The sequence below is a fragment of the Ruditapes philippinarum genome, unplaced genomic scaffold (assembly GCF_026571515.1).
Source record: "Ruditapes philippinarum isolate M1 unplaced genomic scaffold, ASM2657151v2 ctg2629_1_1_1_1, whole genome shotgun sequence".
In the NCBI taxonomy this organism is placed as follows: Eukaryota; Metazoa; Mollusca; class Bivalvia; order Venerida; family Veneridae; genus Ruditapes; species Ruditapes philippinarum.
Window position 1 is genome coordinate 33383 of NW_026853617.1, and position 23054 is coordinate 56436.

The window sequence follows — 23054 nt, forward strand, 5'->3', positions numbered from 1 at the left end:
CTATTGTTTAACTTTAAATGCGTTGTAATTTGTTGGATACTTGTAACAAAATAAAATATTTCTTTCTTTTAAATCGCTTGTTTTAAGCTGTTTTGAGAACTACTTGTTGTTAGGTTTGTAGTAAACTTCTGTGTCAGAGATTGAATGTCCGCTTTGTATTTTAGTTATTTTCGATCAGCAAAATACAATAAAACAATATTAGAAATCTTCGACCATTCGGGAATAACTTTGCTTGAAAATTGATGCGCCTGTCTTTGACCATCTTTACGCAGTGATCTCCCCTGAATTTTTCGGCTTTAGTGTACATACAAAAGGGAAGTAACCGCTCCAAAAAAGTGGACTACTTTCGGCATTTGCAATTAACAACATTAGACTCTGAAATTTCGCTACCATTATTTGTTTGGTCTGACGACCCAAACAAATAATAAAACCATTGGTAACCATGGGTGGGTTAACATACCACCGGCACTAATTTATCGATACCAATGTTTACGGACACATGTTACTATTGGTACATTAATTTTCAATCAATTTATCAGATTAGTGCTATGGTAGTGTTGGCAAGTTTTACTTATTAGGTCATTCAAAATGGCGTACCTGATCTTATTAAACTGATTTGCAATTTAACAAATCTATTCTGGAAAAAGTGTATTGATAACAACAAGAATTACCATAAAAACTAGACCAAACCAAAGACCAAACTCGGGTGCCATTGTATGATATTGCCAATGGTTCAAACAGTATGATACAATCAGTTCAGATTAATTGCCAACCAGTGGTAACAACGGTACTTAGTGTATCAAATGGTATTTTAGTATTGGGAAAAATCGGAACACATCCAATGTTCATTAGTTATCATATTTTTAGAAGCACCATGTTCATCTTTATTTTAGGCTGAATTAAACTTCTTAAACCAGTCATAATTATTTATCTAAGTCATAGGTATAAACCAGTACCATACTGCAAATATTATCCTATGTGGCCAAGCTGTCTCTAACATATTTTTTATATTAATTTCCCCTTCTATCTCCTTTAAAACAAACAACACATAGCTTGACATAAATAGCGGAATAATGGTAGAATTAGTACCAAGTACACACATATTGCAGTTCAGAACTACTGAATGTCATGTCCATGTACATTAATTCATCTAGTCCTGGTTTCCCGGGGAGCTATTCCGCGATGTAAAAATATTTCATTAAGTAACTTTATTGCCTCTTTTATAACCCTATGTTCAATATATAAGCCGCGTCATGACAAAACCAACATAGTGCATTTGCGACCAGCATGGATCCAGACAAGCCTGCGCATCCGCGCAGTCTGATCAGGATCCATGCTGTTCGCTATCAGTTTCTCGTCTTGTTATAGGGTTTGTAAGCGAACAGCATGGATCCTGATCAGACTGCGCGGATGCGCAGGCTGGTCTGGATCCATGCTGGTCGCAAACGCATTACGTTGGTTTTGTCATGACGCGGCTCATATAAAACAAATTTCCGCCGTGAAATTTCAATAATGGTGATGTTTAAACGTAACTCTACTACATCCCAAACATAATGATTGCAATATTATCGTAGAATGGCTTCAATACACAAATCTAACATCAATATAACATCACTAAATTAGGAAGATGTAAAAGTGCAGAATCAGTAAGATGTGATCAAGTCTTTTGAAGAAAGACATTGAAGAACTAGAACGAATCAATGAGTAATTCTTGCTTTAAGTTTTTATCTTATTTTTTGTGTGTGGTCAGTGTTCATTATACCATTGACAAACAGTGGTCCTTTACTTCTTTTTATGTGGTCAATGTTCACTATACCATTGAAAAACCATAGTCTTTTACTTGTTATCTTTTTTATGTGGTCAATATTTATTATATCATTGAAAAACCATAGTCTTTTACTTGTTAAATCTGGGAATTCTTAAAAGTTTTCCAGGTTATATATGTACATTTTTGTAAAAGTAAAAGCGAATTCCACCATAAATTTGTATTTAATTTATGTCCCTGCATAATGAACAGTTATTTAAAAGGGCAAAATAAGTTACACCTGTTTTATCCAAACAAATATGCAAATGCGAATATAGCACTTAATTAAAACATGGATCTATACAAAAGGAATTTGAAAATCGCAGCAGAAAGATCTTAGTTTTCAGATTTATTTATTTGTAATAACTTTATAATTGAATCTTAAAGATATTTCATTAAGTAACTTTTATTGCCTCTTTTGTAACTCTGTGTTCAATATATGAAACAAATTTTCCGCCGTGAAATTTCAATGATGTTGTTCTTTGAACGTAACTAAACCAAATCTACTTTCAATATCTTATTATATTTCGGTATATATTTCTAGTGAAAATATCAATGTCATATTTGTCTTCATCGACCTTGAATTGTAACTGAATAATTTAACATTATCATTGAAAAAAATTGCCTAAGAGTGTACCTTATATAATATCTTCCTATATTTGTTGTTGTCGTGACGTCAGGGAAAGTGATCTTGTGAAAAACAATTAGCGATTCATTGTCGTCAACAAAGACCGATACATAAAATAGAATCAAAGCCAATTAACGAAACAGCTGGCAAAAAACAATACTGGAATACGCATTTTAACTTCTCCCAGTGTATGGGGAACCTGCACAGGGAAAATCCACGTGGATGTTCGGATTGAACTATTCTATTCGGCAGACGTTATCTCAAGATAGAATAAATAGATTGGATTTAGATTTACTAATCTAGAAAACTGTAAGTAAATTCTCATTAATGACTTATTTATCAATTAATTTAGCTGTTTAAATGACTTGTGCACAGGTTACTTTAAAATAACTGGAAAGTTTTTTTTTATATATATTATTCTCCCTGAAAATAAGAAGAAACTAGAAATGTGTCATCATGCCACGGATGCCCCCGCATGCAGCCAAAATTTCAAATGTTATAATATTTAGTTCCAAATTTGTTTGCACAAAAAAAAATAATATTTTTTTCATTCTAAGTTCAAAACTTTTCAATGTTAACACAAACCATTTTTATACAATGTTCAAGGCACTGAAATTTAATTCAGTCTTAACCTTTTAAAAATAGCATATTGCATATTTGTAGCCAACATAATGGCTATATACATTTCCACAAAAGTATGAGTGCTGAAACTGAAAGTTCAAAATTTTTCCAACATTCAGGAAAGATAAGTTTGTCCAAAATCATTGAACCACGACCAAATTCAAACTTAAACTGCTTATTCCTAAGATGTATCTATATTATTTTCAAAGTGAAAGGGACATAACTCTGCCAAAAAATCATCGAACCATGACCAAATTCCAACTTGACCTGCGCATTCCTTTGACATATAAATATTTATATAAATTCACAGATATATCTGTAAGGCATAAATTGGATCTTTTCGATAAAATGATATTACCTATTTTAAATTATGGAAGTGAAGTATGGGGTTTTAATCAAGGCAAGGCCGTAGAACGTTTACATATGCAATTTTGCAAAAGACTATTAGGAGTAAAGAAAAACACACAAAACGACTTTATATATGGTGAATTAGGAAGAATGCCTTTGCAAAATATGAGATATTATAACATTATAAAATTTTGGATAAAATTGTTGACTACAGATGAAAACAAATATATTAAGAAGGTGTATTTAATGTTGAAACAAGATATTATTGAAAACCCAAACAGAATAAATTGGTGTTCATTATTGAAAAGATTATTATGTACTCTTGGTTTTTATGAAGTATGGTTATTTCAGACTGTTGGAGACTCTGAACTTTTTTTTTATATACTGTGAAACAAAGATTAAAGGATCAGTTTTTACAAAACTGGTCTGGTAGACTAAATAACTCAAGTAGAGCTTTGTTTTATAAATACATTTTAAAACCACAGATTTCAACCATATCTTGATTTGGTAAACGTTAAAAAATTCCGTGTTTTTTTATCACGATTACGCGTATCATCACATAGACTTTTTTATTGAAAGTGGCCGATGGACTAGACCTGTTAGCACTCCAGTAAATGAACGGAAAATGTACTTTTTGCGATAAAATTAGAAGACGAATATTCATTTTGTTTTAGAATGTGTTTTATATAATGATTTGAGAAGACAATTTGTACCAGTCTATTATTACAGACGACCAAATATGCAAAAATTTGTTGAATTAATTACTACAGAATGTAAGCGTGTCATAAGAAATTTAAGTACATATGTAGAAAAAGCATTTACATTAAGAACAAACGAACTTTACAGAGATAACTATTCTTAAACTGATTTTTCAAGATGTAATGATGTGAATTTTGTTAGTATGACTCTTATATGCCTTTATTGTTTATCACTTAGCTTTGTAAAATGTAATCTCATTATGTAAAATTATAGTAAATCCATATGTCAATCAACTTGCTAGTTTCGTTTTTGTGCAAGTTTTGACTGGACATGGAATAAGAATTCGTATTTATTTTATGTCCGATTGACATTTTACATTTATGATTTAAAATTTTTGAAATAAAATCCATATTGGTCACCAACTTTCCACTTTCGTTTTCGAGCAAGTTGTGACTAGATATGGAATCATTTTTCTTACTACTACTTACTTTACTGCACTATGCTGTATATGCACATACAAGTGTATTGAATATTAAAAATGTTTATTCTGTCTATTATGTTACAAAAAAATGTTGGAGCATATCAATATTATTAAAAAAAAAACAGGTTGCATGTAGCAGTGCTTATACATATGCGAAAATATATGTGTATACATATGTGTAGATGGTATATATGCAAATTTATGAGCGTACTTATGTATATATATATATATGTATGTAATGTATGTATGTATGCATGTTTGAATATGTAATTATTATTATTAAATGTTAAATTGCTGTAGCCATATATAGTATGTAAATGTTGGCCACATGGGTCTATGACCTTCTGGTGTTTTGAAAATAAAATCTTGAATCTTGAATCATATCCATATGTCAATTTTGAGTTGAATATGTAACACTGTTGGGTTGATAATGAACAGAAACTGTAAATTTCATATCATTTTCAAAGTGAAAGGGGCATTACTCTGCCAAAAATCATTGAACCATGACCAGATTAAATTTGGTCTGCGCATTCCAAAAACATATCCATATGTCAAATTTGAGTTGAATGTGTAATATTGTTGGGGAGATAATAAACGGAAACTGAAAATTTCATATTATTTTTAAAGTCAAAGGGGCATAACTCTGCCAAAAATCATCCAACCATGACCAAATTTGAAATTGACCTGCGCATTCCTTTGACGTATCAATATGTCAAATTTGAGTTGAATGTTTAATACTGTTGGGGAGATAATAAACGGAAACTGAAAATTTCATATTATTTTCAAAGTAAAAGGGGCATAACTCTGTCAAAAATCATCGAACCATGACCAAATTTGAACTTGACCTGCGCATTCGTTTGACGTATCGATATGTCAAGTTTGAGCTGAATGTGTTGTACGATTGGGGAGATAATGAACGGAAACTGAAAATTTCATATTATTTTCAAAGTGAAAGGGGCATAACTCTGCCAAAAATCATCGAACCATGACCAAATTTGAACTTGACCTGCGCATTCCTTTGACGTATCCATATGTCAAGTTTGAGTTGAATGTGTTGTACCATTGGGGGAGTTAATGAACAGAAACTGTAAATTTCATATCATTTTCAAAGTGAAAGGGGCATTACTCTGCCAAAAATCATTGAACCATGACCAGATTCAAACTTGGTCCTGCGCATTCCAAAAACATATCCATATGTCAAATTTGAGTTGAATGTGTAATATTGTTGGGAGATAATAAACGGAAACTGAAAATTTCATATTATTTTTAAAGTGAAAGGGGCATAACTCTGCCAAAAATCATCCAACCATGACAAATTTGAAATTGACCTGCGCATTCCTTTGACGTATCAATATGTCAATTTGAGTTGAATGTTTAATACTGTTGGGGAGATAATAAACGGAAACTGAAAAGTTCATATTATTTTCAAAGTAAAAGGGGCTAAACTCTGCCAAAAATCATCGAACCATGAACCAAATTTGAACTTGACCTGCGCATTCGTTTGACGTATCGATATGTCACGTTTGAGCTGAATGTGTTGTACGATTGGGGAGATAATGAACGGAAACTGAAAATTTCATATTATTTTCAAAGTGAAAAGGGCATAACTCTGCCAAAAATCATCCAACCATGACCAATTTCGAACTTGACCTGTATTTTCTAATGACATATCCATATGTCAAGTTTGAGCTGAATGTGTTGTACGATTGGGGAGATAATGAACGGAAACTGAAAATTTCATATTATTTTCAAAGTGAAAGGGGCATAACTCTGCCAAAAATCATCGAACCATGACCAAATTTGAACTTGACCTGCGCATTCCTTTGACGTATCCATATGTCAAGTTTGAGTTGAATGTGTTGTACCATTGGGGAGTTAATGAACAGAAACTGTAAATTTCATATCATTTTCAAAGTGAAAGGGGCATTACTCTGCCAAAAATCATTGAACCATGACCAGATTCAAACTTGGTCTGCGCATTCCAAAAACATATCCATATGTCAAATTTGAGTTGAATGTGTAATATTGTTGGGGAGATAATAAACGGAAACTGAAAATTTCATATTATTTTTAAAGTGAAAGGGGCATAACTCTGCCAAAAATCATCCAACCATGACCAAATTTGAAATTGACCTGCGCATTCCTTTGACGTATCAATATGTCAAATTTGAGTTGAATGTTTAATACTGTTGGGGAGATTATAAACGGAAACTGAAAAGTTCATATTATTTTCAAAGTAAAAGGGGCATAACTCTGCCAAAAATCATCGAACCATGACCAAATTTGAACTTGACCTGCGCATTCGTTTGACGTATCGATATGTCACGTTTGAGCTGAATGTGTTGTACGATTGGGGAGATAATGAACGGAAACTGAAAATTTCATATTATTTTCAAAGTGAAAGGGGCATAACTCTGCCAAAAATCATCCAACCATGACCAATTTCGAACTTGACCTGTATTTTCTAATGACATATCCATATGTCAAGTTTGAATTGAATGTTTTGTAGCGTTTGGGAGATAATGAACGGAAACTGAAAATTTCATATTATTTTCAATGTAAAAGGGGCATAACTCTGCCAAAAATCATCGAACCATGACCAATTTCGAACTTGACCTGTATTTTCTCATGACATATCCATACGTCAAATTTGAGTTCAATATGTGCAACGGTTATTAAGATAATGAACGGAAACTGATGAGGACGGAAGGACGGAATGACGGAATGACGGAACAGGGTAACACTATATGCCCCTGCCATTATATGGCGGGGGCATAAAAAACCGTAAAAGGCGTATGCAGTGACTAAGTGTTACGACTCTGACAGTCTCACGTTACACCGTTTCTTGTAAAGCTGTCTAAGTCGCTATCATTTTTCACAGGGTTTCAGAAATCGCATGCACCCAAAAAACAACTACATTAGTTCTGGCGTAGCACCGGTGTTTAATTGTTGACAATATGTAACAAAATAATGTTTTTGTAATAGGCTTTTAATGATAGAAAGTCATCAATGGATCATATTTAAATAGAATGTGCGAATACAATGTATTAGTCATTTCTGTGCTAATTGATATAGCGGTTTTAGATTTCAAAGACCCCTATCCACATGTTTCTTTAACAGAAGATAAGTGATTGATGCGTAATTTTAAATGTCTGTAAAAGTCTACAACTTGTGTTTACGTTGTAAATTTCAAGCTCGGTATTTTCTCGGATCACCTCGCTGGTATTCATGGCAACTTTAATCATGCACCTATCCATGAATCCTTAGTCAAACTAAACATTGACCGGACTGTTCTTGGCTTTAATAGATTACATCATTTGAGTCACTTAGTTAGACCAGTCCAAGCGTCCATTCATCTGGTTAAAATATGGCTTGAAAAGTAACATGTGCCCCGCATTGTCATGAATTTAGTTTGATTTCCGCCATATTGCAGATCAACACAGAAACGAAAGTACTTTCGGTCAGCTCTATAATCAAACCTTATCCGGAGGTTCACGGAAAGGGCCGATATCTTGCGATTGTTGGATAGTTGGAATCCATTTTTTAAATAAAAAACATTGGATTTGAAAGCATTTAATTTAAATCTTGCATATAAAAGCTGTTACTCACACAGGTATACATTGACGGAGAAGAAAACATAAATGAACGGATAAAATCGGCATCGTTGCACGATTTTCAACATGAGCCAAGTAAAACTAGCTTACTTGAATGGCGGCTGTCAAATGGCATCGCACTAGCACGTGAAAACATGTCAAAATGATCTCTTTATTACGAAAAACAGGTAACGAAACGCGGTATTGCGGAATTAGACATATAATTTTATGCACAAATCTAATAGCAAAAATACGAGGAATTATTAATTTCCCGCACCCTTCTACAGGTGTTAATGCACGAAAAAGATGCATTAACGTTCTATTCTTGGCGGAATTTCGCGTGAATTGCTAAACCAAAGACAATGATTCTTATCAGCCATTTACGCATATTTTATGACAAAGATAGTGAACCTGATCAAGTTTATATATACTGTATAATACCAAAGAGAAGCGAGATTTACACACATTTTATGACAAAGATATTGAACCTGAACAAGTTTGTATATACTGTATGATACCAAAGAGGAGCGAGATTTACACACGTTTTATGACAAAGATAGTGAACCTGATCAAGTTTATATATACTGTATAATACCAAAGAGAAGCGAGATTTACACACATTTTATGACAAAGATATTGAACCTGAACAAGTTTGTATATAATGTATGATACCAAAGAGGAGCGAGATTTACACACATTTTATGACAAAGATATTGAACCTGAACAAGTTTATATATACTGTATAATACCAAAGAGGAGCGAGATTTACACACATTTTATTACAAAGATATTGAACATGAACAAGTTTTTATATACTGTATAATACCAAAGAGGAGCGAGATTTACACACGTTTTATGACAAAGATATTGAACCTGAACAAGTTTTTATATACTGTATAATACCAAAGAGGAGCGAAATTTACACACATTTTATGACAAAGATATTGAACATGAACAAGTTTATATATACTGTATAATACCAAAGAGGGACGAAATTTACACTCATTTTATGACAAAGATATTGAACCTGAACAAGTTTATATATACTGTATAATACCAAAGAGGAACGAGATTTACACTCATTTTATGACAAAGATATTGAACCTGAACAAGTTTATATATATACTGTATAATACCAAAGAGGAGCGAGAGAAATATACATTAATGACAATCATATGACAAAGTATAGATTTGCAAGTGAAGACATAATTATTTACTTAGGTCACTATCATTGGAAAGGGAATTGTCACTGTTTTTGTTGAATTGTAGTTTTTCAATGACAATTCGTTTAATACATTTGTATTATATTATTAACTTCTTACTATTTAACAATAAATTGACATTCTGGTTCAATTGCATATTGGTAACTTATGTACATTTTATTCTATTGTTTGCTTCAATATTATGGAATTCCAACGTTTTTTTTCTTCAATTATGCTTTTATAATTTCAAGCAGCGAAATTCTGTAGTATACATATTTATTCATAATTCAATTTTTAGAGAAAAAAGAAAGAATGAAGAGACTTAATTGATATGTATTCAATCAACGCAAAGAGTTAGAAATAGTTGGTTACTTTGAATGATGAAAATCAATCTATCTAAGTGACAATTACTTTATGTTATGACAGAAACGATTTTGTCTGGCTAGAGGTTTGGAGTATAATATCACATAAGTGATCAGTGACGTGTCATTGATTCCCCAAAGATGTGATCCTATGACACAAAATGACTTTCCGGCGAGATACAATCAATAATATTTATTTAGTTTTGTCCAGATGTCGTCTGCATCTGAGTAGGATTCTGGGAAATATTTTCAACGGTTATTTCCGTTTGGCGTTTTGATTACAAAATGACAGTGTAAAAAATTATAACATTTTTGTCAGGTTTAAAGTATGCACTGTTTCTAAGATGTATAATGTGTTGCTATTTCACAATAATAAACTAACGCTGTTAACGTTTTGACTTTTCTCCTCTTTCGAACTCGTACACGTACATTACTACAAAGCGGTGTCTTTTTATCATTTTATTACGCCAAATGAATGACCGCCTTCCCTTTTCTATAGTAGATTCTTCCAATAACCTTTAACCTGCTTTGGTTTTTCGTAGAAAATCAAATATTTATATTAACAGAGTGCTGCTCCTCTACAGTATTCTACATAAACCGTGATATTGGAAAATAAGAAAAGATTTTTAGTAATCTAGAAGGAATTTAGTTAAGTCCGGGGTAAGAATGTTTTTATTGTTCTTAGTTAGTGAAGACAAACTGATTTTCTATCTTGAATCAATTTAAATCACCAGCGGTAAAATTAATTTCACGTGTTAAGCCCGAGTAAGTAACCAGGAAAAATCTTTGGATAATATAGAGCCGGCACTGATAGCAGGAACATTGTTCCTTTGTATTTTATTTGCATCAAGCAGATTCTTAAAATACTTGTATGATATCCGACATACGACAATGCGAGATGAGGCAGACGATATTAGCTCATTGATCAGCTAGTTGATTGATGACATATTATTACAATTATTACTCATCCTTTCAAAATATTTACGCTGATAAACACGCCGTCTGCAAGCTCACCTGAGCACGGTGCTCAGAGATGATTTTTTGTTTGCAAAGTTTCCGTCGTTTGTCGGCTGTCTTTCGTGATTATCCACAATTACATAATGGATTTTAACCAAACTCTACAAGAATGGTCCCCAAGTGACTCTTTTACAAAAATTAGATAAATAGTTCCAGATTGATGCCTGAATGTGTCGCAAGGGCAAAAATACAAAATTTTAATTTCTAAATAAATAAATAAAGAGAGCAATGATTACGAGGACTTATAACTCATGTCAATGTTGTTTAAAGCGACTGGTTCACAGGCAATGCCAAAAATTTTATGTACATACTTCTTTATTACGATTTACGAATTAAAGCGACACTTTTATATCACAATCTCTGATTTGAGTTGAATATTGATGATGTTGTTGTTATGCAAAAACACCCCCCCCCCCTTCTTGATTTTTCATTTTGACTTTACCTCATTATAAAGTCATTAATCCCTCAAGGATTTTTAAATAGAGAAAGCTTCCCTTATTGACTTTGTTCCTGGCAGTATATGACGTTTGAAGTATATTCCTGGGAAGATAAATCAGGGAAAACCTAATAGTTTCAAACATAATTAAGAAGATTAATCAAACCGGTAGATAATTTCAAGAAGTTGAAGAGAGAACATGGGATGCGGTCAGATCACGTGTCAGACAAATTCTGCTACTTAAGACAGGGTTTCGGATGAATAGGTCGGATTTACGGAAAATTGAAACTACAGTTAATTTTACAGCCAACCACATTTTATTACATACAAGTATAGATTGGAAACGGAGAATGAGTTTCATATAGCGTTCGAGGGTTATGTGAACATAAATTTAGCATAATTTATATTCTTTATCCTTTCAGAAATAACATTATTGTTATATTGTATTTATGGAGATGATAAATATCACCCGATCATAAATATCACCAGAGATAATATGAGCCGCGTCACGACAAAACCAACATAATGGGTTTGCGACCAGCATGGGTCCAGACCAGCCTGCGCATCCGCGCAGTCTGATCAGGATCCATGCTGTTCGCTATCAGTTTCTCTACTTGTTATAGGGTTTGTAAGCGAACAGCATGTATCCTGATCAGACTGCGCGGATGCGCAGGCTGGTCTGGATCCATGCTGGTCGCAAACCCATTATGTTGGTTTTGTCGTGACGCGGCTCAATTATTGCTTTTAAGGACCTCATTGTTCGATAATATCATTCTGTAATATATAACCTGTAAGGAAATGCCACCTTGCGAAAACCTCTTTATTTCTTGAACATTGTCAAACGATGGTTAAATGTATGCTAAAATTACACTATAGTACTTACATAAAAGACGACCTGGCGCTAAAAACTTTACTAGTAGATCTAAAAAAAAAAACGAAAAGAAACTGAAACCGGAAGAAAGATAGGTGTTCTTGTGTGTCAAGAGCTTGTGATTAATTTATTTTGTCCCTGACAGGGTAGACTTGATAGATTACTCCACTGAAGGATAATACCAGAATACCATTGCTGTATTGTCTGGAGAAAAGAGTGTTTTTATTAGTATATACGGTGGCTGATACGAGTCATAATTCATTGTTAAGCACGAGCGTTTTTAAAAATATAGTTTCGGACATCGTATAAAAATAACTGCACGTTTTTGGAATACAATGCAGCTTTTACTTAAATTTGCAAATAAGTATATTAAATGATGTTAGTCACATTATTTAAGATCAATAGACTCATGATTTGTTTATTTCGTATCATTTTTATAGGTAAACAATCATATTATTCATGTTGGATACTATTCGTATTTTTCTCTGGAAAATCGATTATGTCATCCTAGATTTGCAAGTGTTTATTGAACGTTTGTTTGTGACTAGTAGTGAATTGTTTTGTTTTGTATATGTAATATGCATTTATTCATAATTCTGAAGATTTTAATAAAAAAGTACGAAACATTCTCCATTCCACAAGTAACTGTATCAGTTTATTGTACAAAAAGAAAAAAGAAAACATTAATACACGTGAGCTCAGTTTTAAGTGTGATCTAAGACTAGTTAGTAAAAATAGTGAAATAGCACTTGGTTGCCTTGGCATTGCCACGCAAAAAATTAAATGTTGATAATATAATTATTGTGGTATTTTCTATTGGTCGTTGTCTTTGCTTTATCAATTTAATGACATTGCCATGAAAAGTTACTGACTTCAAATTTCTTGTCCCTCACTGACGTGTATTCAATTAAAGACAGGAATTTTTGGTTCTTCCGTGTGAATAAGTCATCAAGCTTGCCGATATAATGTCGGCTGTTATACTCAATGTTCCGCTCTTGCTGAAGGGGGTTCACCAGTAAACTTTGCAATTCACCATATGATTAATACATGCAGTGTGACTTAAACACTCTACAAATTTATTAAGTTTAGTAAAATATCTTAGTCCTGTTTGAGGAATCTTGCAATAGAAATTGGACCTTGTTTATAAAAAAACTACAGCGTAGTAAAGAAATTTAGAATCACTGTGTTCCCAAATGCCCACCATAATTATGTATTACATCATCAAGTTACTATTTAAAGGACGTCAATTACGTGTGTTTGCAATGTTCTTAAATTCTAAAATAGGAAGCCAAAATAGAGGGTAATCGTTATTTACTTGTACCTATATTACGGTTATAAATCCAGATAACAATTGGCTAATATATTTGTTTATTCTTATGATTGTAATTTACGTCGCATATAAATTTGTCTACACTTTATAAGCAAAGATAGAGACCTATCATTTAATAATGAAACAATTCCGTGCTGATCTATTTGTTGTCAATGTATGTTATATACCGCTTTTTTTTGCTTTTTTCTCTTTTGGAATAAATTTGAGTATCATTGGTGTCTTATAAATGCGATGTAGCAAAACTTAAGTTGCCACAATCACTGTAATCATGAAAGTGCCAAGTGCTATTAAAACAAATTATAACACCCGGAAATATCAACATTTTCATTAAACGTGTATGTATATAATTACAAAACCTCAGTTTAATTTATTGTTCACTTAACTTAATGCACTAATTGCTTGAGACAAGTTAGTCTGGAAGTTTCTCTTCGTTAATGTTGCGAATATAAATATTAAATATTTAAAGGCCCATTATACCCCAAAAATAGTTTTATTTTTAAATCTCAAAACCTTTGTGTTTATGATGTTCTGTTTTAATCTGGTATAACAGTCAATGTTCTGATATATAGCTTGATACGTATATCAATGCAAATATCATTTTACTTTTCAATATATCTAGGGAGACAGTCACGATGAAATGATATCAAATACAGTAATAATACCTAAAGCTATGAACAACTCGATTACAGATTTGTTGAGAACTCTGATCCGATCGTGTGACACATAACTTAAAAAGTTTAGCATAACGCATGAAATGACACTGTCAATATACAAATGAGCCGCACTCTGCTGTTTAATGCTGAAAATTACGTGGGAAATTAATGGAGTCATATACCAGACTTCTCATTAAGACATAGAAAATCTTGAAAATAGATGCGTTGAAATTGTTCTAATGAGTTTAATCTATGTTCAAACGGTACTTCATTTATTATTAAAGGAACTGCGGTTCAAAGCCTGGAATTATAACATTAGATTTTTACATAGACTTTAAAACAGAAAGATATGTAAAGGTTATTAAAAATATACTCATAGATAAATCGATAATTGTTTTCTTTCGTTCTATTCGTAGCCCTTTATGTGTGAAAATCGTTGCAAAGCTTTTCAATTTTTAGTCATTTTTCTTGATTAGAAAAATTTACTTTGGAAAAACGGAGTGAGTGAATGATCTGAAATTTTGCACTAAAGTTATTTGCCAAGACTCGCATCAAATGGAATATACATGTATATCTAGAAAAATTATGTCAAGTCCCGTTCTGTCAAAAATCCTCAGTGGAGTCCCTCTAAGAGGGGTATTTTTTTTTTTCCAAAGGAAGGCATTTTGCCAAAGAAATAACTTAATGCAAACGACGTGAGCAGCGATTCTATTGTCTAAAGGATTTGAGGCGCATTCAACGCAGACTCAAAAGCCTAAAGTTCATTGAATAGGTTTGATGTGCGTCAAGGCAGATTTAACGGCCATACATCATCTATTCTTTTGTCTATAAAAGTTTTATCCGCATTCAAGGAATATTCAAAAACCTATAGTTCATAGATTTTGTTTGGTGCGCGTTCAAGACGGATTCAAAGGCCTATATACCATTAATTCTTTTGTCTTTGAAGGTTTGATGCGCATTTAAGGAAAATACAAAATCCTATATTCATTGATTCGGTTTGATTGGCGTTCAATGCAGCCTTAAATGCCTAATATTCATTGATTCTTGTGTCTTAAAGGTTTGATTTGCATTAAAGTCATATTCAAAGGCCTATATGCCATTGATTCATTTGTCTTTAATGATTGATGCGCATCTAAGAAAGATACAAAGATTTATATATCATTGATTCTTTTGTCTATACGGTTTGATGCGCATTTAAGGAAGATACAAAAGTTTATATATCATTGATTCTTTTGTCTATATGGTTTGATGCGCATTTAAGGAAGATACAAAGGCATTTACTATGCATCGCATTGTTTATTTTGTCGAAAGGTTTGATGTAGGTTCCGAGGCGTTAATAATTGATTTTTCTTTGTCTAAAAGATTTGCTCAATGTGCGTACAAGGCAAATTCCGAGACAGTGAATATCTTGAGATCTTCAAGCATACCATAAACATCAAACCGAAAATGAATTTAAAGTAGAAACAGTAAATTTTCCCTGGAATTTTTAATAACCGGAAATTGAAATGAAATAAAAAGACAGGTCACGCTACCCTCACCTGAACGAAAAACAAACAAGACATACCAACTTCACCTCTGTCAGTACCGTTTGCAAGTCCGCTGAGGTTTGAAACTGTTTTCCCTACCGATTTTCGGTGTCTTTTTATCATTTATTACGCCTAATGAATGACCGCCTTCCCTTTTCTATAGTAAATTCTTCCAATAACCTTTAACCTGCAAGTCTTTGGTTTTTCGTAGAAAATCAAATATTTATATTAACAGAGTGCTGCTCCTCTATTCTGTATAAACCGTGATATTTGATATTGGAGAATAGGAACAGATTTTTAGTAATCTAGAAGGAATTTAGTTAATTCCAGGGTAAGAATGTTTTTATTGTTTTTTGTTTGTGAATGATACGTATTATTAAGACAAACTGATTTTATATCTTGAATCAATTCTAAGCACCAGGGGTAAAATTAATTTCACGTGTTAAGCCCCAGTTAGTAATCAGGAAAAATCTTTGGATATTATAGAGGCAGCTCGGATAGCAGGAACATTGTTGCATTTTATTTGCATCAAGAAGATTCTTAAAATACTTGTATGATATCCGGCAGACGACAATGCGAGATTAGGCAGACGACATTAGCTCATTGATCAGCTAGTTGATTGATGACATCTTATTACAGATATTACTCATCCTTTCAAAATATTTGCGCGGATAAACACGCCATCTGTAAGCTCACCTGAGCACAGTGCTCAGAGATGATCTTTTGTGAAGGCAAAGTGTCCGTCTTTTGTCGTCTGTCTTCGGTCGTTCTTGATTATCCGGATTTTAACAAAACTCTACAAGAATGATCACCAAGTGACTCTTTTACAAAAATTAGATAAAAAGTTCCAGATTTCTGCCTGAATGTGTCGCAAGGGCAAAAATACAAACTAAAATTTTAATTTCCTAAATTGGTCACTTTGAATCTAAATCTTCTTCTGTGAAGAACTTTAATACTAGACTAAGTATTTGGCATTTAGCAATTTCTAGCGAACATATACACGTAAAGATAGATATTCAATAGAATACGCAGCTTAGCTCAAATTTGACAGCCCAATAAGACCTAATGACATACTTCTGCACCTTTTTCTAGCAATGTATCTAAGTAAGGTGACCGATCCAAGGGTATTATGGGTTCAGGAATACACTCGATGTAACTTCACAATGTCCACGCAGTGATCTCCCATTCATTCTTCGGCATAATTACTGTACTGATAAAGGGAAGTAACCACTTTGAGGAGTTTGATAACTTCAATGATATGATTTAAAACATTATTTTTTTTTTAATTTATTTTCACACAATGTTTTTCTGTTAACAGTGCTAAATGCAAAAAAACAACAACAACAAAAAAACAAACAAAAAAAAACAACAACAAATAAAGAGAGAACGATGATTATGAGGACTTTCTTAAAATACTGTCAGACCATATTTTAAAGCGACTGGTTCACAGGCAATGCCAAAAAGTTCATGTACATACCTCTTTATTACGATTTCTTTTACATGCATTTGAATTAAAGCGACACTCTTATATCACACTCTCTGATTTGAGTTGAATATTGATGATGTTGTTGTTGTTGTGCAAAAACACCCCCTCCTCCCCCCCCCCGGATTTTTCATTTTGACTTTACCTCATTATAAAGTCATTAGTCTCTCAAGGACTTTTAAAGAGAGAGAGCTTGTGTTATTAACTTTGTTCCTGGCAGTATATTACGTTTGAAGTATATTCCTGGGAAGATAAATCAGGGACAACCTAATAGTTTCAAACATAATTAAGAAGATTAATCAAACCGGTAGATAATTTCAAGAAGCTGAAGAGCGAACAGGGGATGCGGTCAGATCACGTGTCAGACAAATTCTGCTACTTAAGACAGGGTTTCGAATGAATAGGTCGGATTTTCAGGAAAATGAAACTACAGTTAATTTTACAGCCAACCACATTTAAATATATACATGTATAGATTGGAAAAGGAGATTGAGTTTCATATAGCGTTCCAGGGTTATGTGAACATAAATTTAGCATAATTTATATTCTTTATCCTTTCAGCAATAACATTATTGTTATAGAATATTGTATTGTATTTATGGAGATGATAAATATCACCCGATCATTAATATCACCAGTGATAATATTAGCCACGTCATGACAAAACCAACATAATGGGTTTGCGACCAGCACGGATCCAGATCAGCCTGCGCATCCGCGCAGTCTGATCAGGATCCATGCTGTAAGTTCTCTATCAGTTTCTCTACTTGTTATAGGGTTTGTAAGCGAACAGCATGGATCCTGATCAGACTGCGCGGATGCGCAGGCTGGTCTGGATCCATGCTGGTCGCAAACCCATTATGTTGGTTTTGTCGAAACGCGGCTCAATTATTGCTTTTAAGGACCTCATTGTTCGATAATATCATTCTGTAATATATAACCTGTAAGGAAATGCCACCTTGCGAAAACCTCTTTATTTCTTGTACGTTGTCAAACGATGGTTAGATGTATGCTAAAATTACACTGTAGTACTTACATAAAAGATGACCTGGCGCTAAAAACTTTACTAGTAGATCTAAAAAAAACGAAAAGAAACTGAAACCGGAAGAAGGATCTGTGTTCTTGTGTGTCAAGAGCTTGTGATTAATTTATTTTGTCCCTGACAGAGTAGACTTGATAGATTACTCGACTGAAGGATAATACCAGAATACCATTGCTGTATTGTCTGGAGTTTTATTAGTATATACGGTGGCTGATACGAGTCATAATTCATTGTTAAGCACGAGCGTTTTTACAAATATAGTTTCGGACATCGTATAAAAATAACTGCACGTTTTCGGAATACAATGCAGCTTTTACTTAAAATTGCAAATAAGTATATTAAATGATGTTAGTCACATTATTTAAGATCAATAGACGCATGATTTGTTTATTTCGTATCATTTTATAGGTAAACAATCATATTATTCATGTTGGATACTATACGTATTTTTCTCTGGAAATCGATGATTTCATCCTAGATTTGCAAGTGTTTTGGTGTAAACGAGTATTGAACGAGTATTTGTTTGTGACTAGTAGTGTATGGGTTTGTTGTGAATGTTTGCATTTCTTCAGAATTTTGAATTTTGTCATCGAAAATTCTCCATTCCGCAAGTAACTACCAGTTTATTGTACAAAGATAAAAAACAATAATACACGTGAGCTCAGTTTTAAGTGTGATCTAAGACTTGTTAGTAAAAATGAAATAGCACTTGGTTGCCTTGGCATTGCCACGCCAAAGAATTGAATGTTGATAAGATAATTATTGTGATAATTTCTATTAATCATTGCCTTTGCTTTATCAATTTAATGACATTGCCATTAAAAGTTTCTGACCCTCACTGGCGTGTATTCAATTACCAACAGGAATTTTGGATTCTTCCGTGTGAATAAGTCATCAAGCTTGTCGACATAACGTCGGCTGTTCTACTCAATGTTCTGCTCTTGCTTGAAAGATTGCACGAAGGGGATCCACCAGTAAATTTTGTAATCCACCATATAATTAATATATGCAGTGTGACTTAAACACTCTACAAATTTATTAAGTGTAGTAACAAATCTATGTCCTGTTTGAGCTATCTTGCAATAGGAATTGGAGCTTGTTAATAAAAAATAAACAGCGTAGTAAATAAATTCAGAATAACTGTGCTCCCAAATGCCCACCATAGTAATATATTACATCATCAAGTTACTATTTAAAGGACGTCAATTACGTGTGTTTGCAATGTTCTTAAATTCTAAAATAGGAAGCCAAAATAGAGGGTAATCGTTATTTACTTGTACCTATATTACGGTTATAAATCCAGATTACAATTGGCTAATATATTTGTTTATTCTTATGATCGTAATTTATGTCGCATATAAATTTGTCTACACTTTATAAGCAAAGATAGAGACCTATCATTTAATAATGAAACAATTCCGTGCTGATCTATTTGTTGTCAATGTATGTTATATACCGCTTTTTTTTGCTTTTTTCTCTATTGGAATAAATTTGAGTATCATTGGTGTCTTATAAATGCGGTGTAGCAAAACTAAAGTTGCCACAGTCACTGTAATCATGAAAGTGCCAAGTGCTATTAAAACAAATTATAACACCCGGAAATATCAACATATTCATTAAATGTGTATATGTATATTATTATTACAAAACCTCAGTTTAATAACCAAAGTTTTACTTATTGTTCAGTTAACTTAATGCACTAATTGCTTGAGACAAGTTTGTCTGGAAGTTTCTCTTCGATAATGTGGCGAATAATAAATATTAAATATTTAAAGGCCCATTATACCCCAAAAATAGTTTTATTTTTAAATCTCAAAACCTTTGTGTTTATGATGTTCTGTTTTAATCTGGTATAACAGTCAATGTTCTGATATATAGCTTGATACGTATATCAATGCAAATATCATTTTACTTTTCAATATATCTAGGGAGACAGTCACGATGAAATGATATCAAATACAGTAATAATACCTAAAGCTATGAACAACTCGATTACAGATTTGTTGAGAACTCTGATCCGATCGTGTGACACATAACTTAAAAAGTTTAGCATAACGCATGAAATGACACTGTCAATATACAAATGAGCCGCACTCTGCTGTTTAATGCTGAAAATTACGTGGGAAATTAATGGAGTCATATACCAGACTTCTCATTAAGACATAGAAAATCTTGAAAATAGATGCGTTGAAATTGTTCTAATGAGTTTAATCTATGTTCAAACGGTACTTCATTTATTATTAAAGGAACTGCGGTTCAAAGCCTGGAATTATAACATTAGATTTTTACATAGACTTTAAAACAGAAAGATATGTAAAGGTTATTAAAAATATACTCATAGATAAATCGATAATTGTTTTCTTTCGTTCTATTCGTAGCCCTTTATGTGTGAAAATCGTTGCAAAGCTTTTCAATTTTTAGTCATTTTTCTTGATTAGAAAAATTTACTTTGGAAAAACGGAGTGAGTGAATGATCTGAAATTTTGCACTAAAGTTATTTGCCAAGACTCGCATCAAATGGAATATACATGTATATCTAGAAAAATTATGTCAAGTCCCGTTCTGTCAAAAATCCTCAGTGGAGTCCCTCTAAGAGGGGTATTATTTTTTTTCCAAAGGAAGGCATTTTGCCAAAGAAATAACTTAATGCAAAACGACGTGAGCAGCGATTCTATTGTCTAAAGGATTTGAGGCGCATTCAACGCAGACTCAAAAGCCTAAAGTTCATTGAATAGGTTTGATGTGCGTCAAGGCAGATTTAACGGCCATACATCATCTATTCTTTTGTCTATAAAAGTTTTATCCGCATTCAAGGAATATTCAAAAACCTATAGTTCATAGATTTTGTTTGGTGCGCGTTCAAGACGGATTCAAAGGCCTATATACCATTAATTCTTTTGTCTTTGAAGGTTTGATGCGCATTTAAGGAAAATACAAAATCCTATATTCATTGATTCGGTTTGATTGGCGTTCAATGCAGCCTTAAATGCCTAATATTCATTGATTCTTGTGTCTTAAAGGTTTGATTTGCATTAAAGTCATATTCAAAGGCCTATATGCCATTGATTCATTTGTCTTTAATGATTGATGCGCATCTAAGAAAGATACAAAGATTTATATATCATTGATTCTTTTGTCTATACGGTTTGATGCGCATTTAAGGAAGATACAAAAGTTTATATATCATTGATTCTTTTGTCTATATGGTTTGATGCGCATTTAAGGAAGATACAAAGGCATTTACTATGCATCGCATTGTTTATTTTGTCGAAAGGTTTGATGTAGGTTCCGAGGCGTTAATAATTGATTTTTCTTTGTCTAAAAGATTTGCTCAATGTGCGTACAAGGCAAATTCCGAGACAGTGAATATCTTGAGATCTTCAAGCATACCACAAACATCAAACCGAAAATGAATTTAAAGTAGAAACAGTAAATTTTCCCTGGAATTTTTAATAACCGGAAATTGAAATGAAATAAAAAGACAGGTCACGCTACCCTCACCTGAACGAAAAACAAACAAGACATACCAACTTCACCTCTGTCAGTACCGTTTGCAAGTCCGCTGAGGTTTGAAACTGTTTTCCCTACCGATTTTCGGTGTCTTTTTATCATTTATTACGCCTAATGAATGACCGCCTTCCCTTTTCTGCAGTGGATTCTTCCAATAACCTTTAACCTGCAAGTCTTTGGTTTTTCGTAGAAAATCAAATATTTATATTAACAGAGTGCTGCTCCTCTATTCTACATAAACCGTGATATTGGAAAATAGGAACACATTTTTAGTAATATAGAAGGAATTTAGTTAATTCCAGGGTAAGAATGTTTTTATTGTTCTTAGTTTGTGAATTATACGTATAATTAAGACAAACTGATTTGCTATCTTGAATCAATTTAAAGCATCAGGGGTGAAATTAATGTAACGAGTTAAGCCCGAGTTAGTAATCAGGAAAACACTTTGGGTATTATAGAGCCAGCACTGATAGCAGGAACATTGTTCCGTTGCATTTTATTTGCATCAAGCAGATTCTTAAAATAACTGTATGATATCCGGCAGACGACAATGTGAGATTAGGTAGACGACATTAGCTCATTGATCAGCTAGTTGATTGATGACATCTTATTACAGATATTACTCATCCTTTCAAAATATTTACGCTGATAAACACGCCATCTGTAAGCTCACCCGAGCACAGTGCTCAGAGGTGATCTTTTGAAAAGCAAAGTGTCCGTCGTTTGTCGTCTGTCGTCGGTCGTTCTTGATTATCCGCAATTACATAATGGATTTTAACCAAACTCTACCAGAATGATCCCCAAGTGACTCTTTTACAAAAATTAGATAAATAGTTCCAGATTGATGCCTGAATGTGTCTCAAGGACAAAAATACAAAATAAAATTTTAATTTCCAAAATTGGTAACTTTAAATTTAAATCTTATTGCGTGAAGAACTTTAATACTAGACTAAGTATTTGGCATTTAGCAATTTCTAGCGAACATATACACGTATAGATAGATATTCAATAGAATACGCAGCTTAGCTCAAATTTGACAGCCCAATAAGACCTAATGACATACTTCTGCACCTTTTTCTAGCAATGTATCTAAGTAAGGTGACCGATCCAAGGGTATTATGGGTTCAGGAATACACTCGATGTAACTTCACAATGTCCACGCAGTGATCTCCCATTCATTCTTCGGCATAATTACTGTACTGATAAAGGGAAGTAACCACTTTGAGGAGTTTGATAACTTCAATGATATGATTTAAAACATTATTTTTTTTTAATTTATTTTCACACAATGTTTTTCTGTTAACAGTGCTAAATGCAAAAAAACAACAACAACAAAAAAACAAACAAAAAAAAACAACAACAAATAAAGAGAGAACGATGATTATGAGGACTTTCTTAAAATACTGTCAGACCATATTTTAAAGCGACTGGTTCACAGGCAATGCCAA

General features: G+C 33.0%; 1 protein-coding gene across 4 annotated transcripts in view; it reads left to right on the top strand.

The window, feature by feature from the left end:
* Positions 1-2642: 2642 nt before the first annotated feature.
* LOC132737374 (uncharacterized) overlaps positions 2643-23054 on the top strand; it is a 48505-nt gene continuing 28093 nt past the window's right edge. Inside the window, exon 1 of one of the 4 annotated variants that reach the window (XM_060724648.1) lies at positions 2643-2741. The gene's annotated coding sequence lies outside the window, so the exon portion shown is untranslated. Of the gene's footprint in view, positions 2742-10375; positions 10399-15879; positions 15903-21811; positions 21910-23054 lie in introns of those variants that run through there. The other 3 variants (XM_060724652.1, XM_060724651.1, XM_060724649.1) reach the window with 3 other exon arrangements.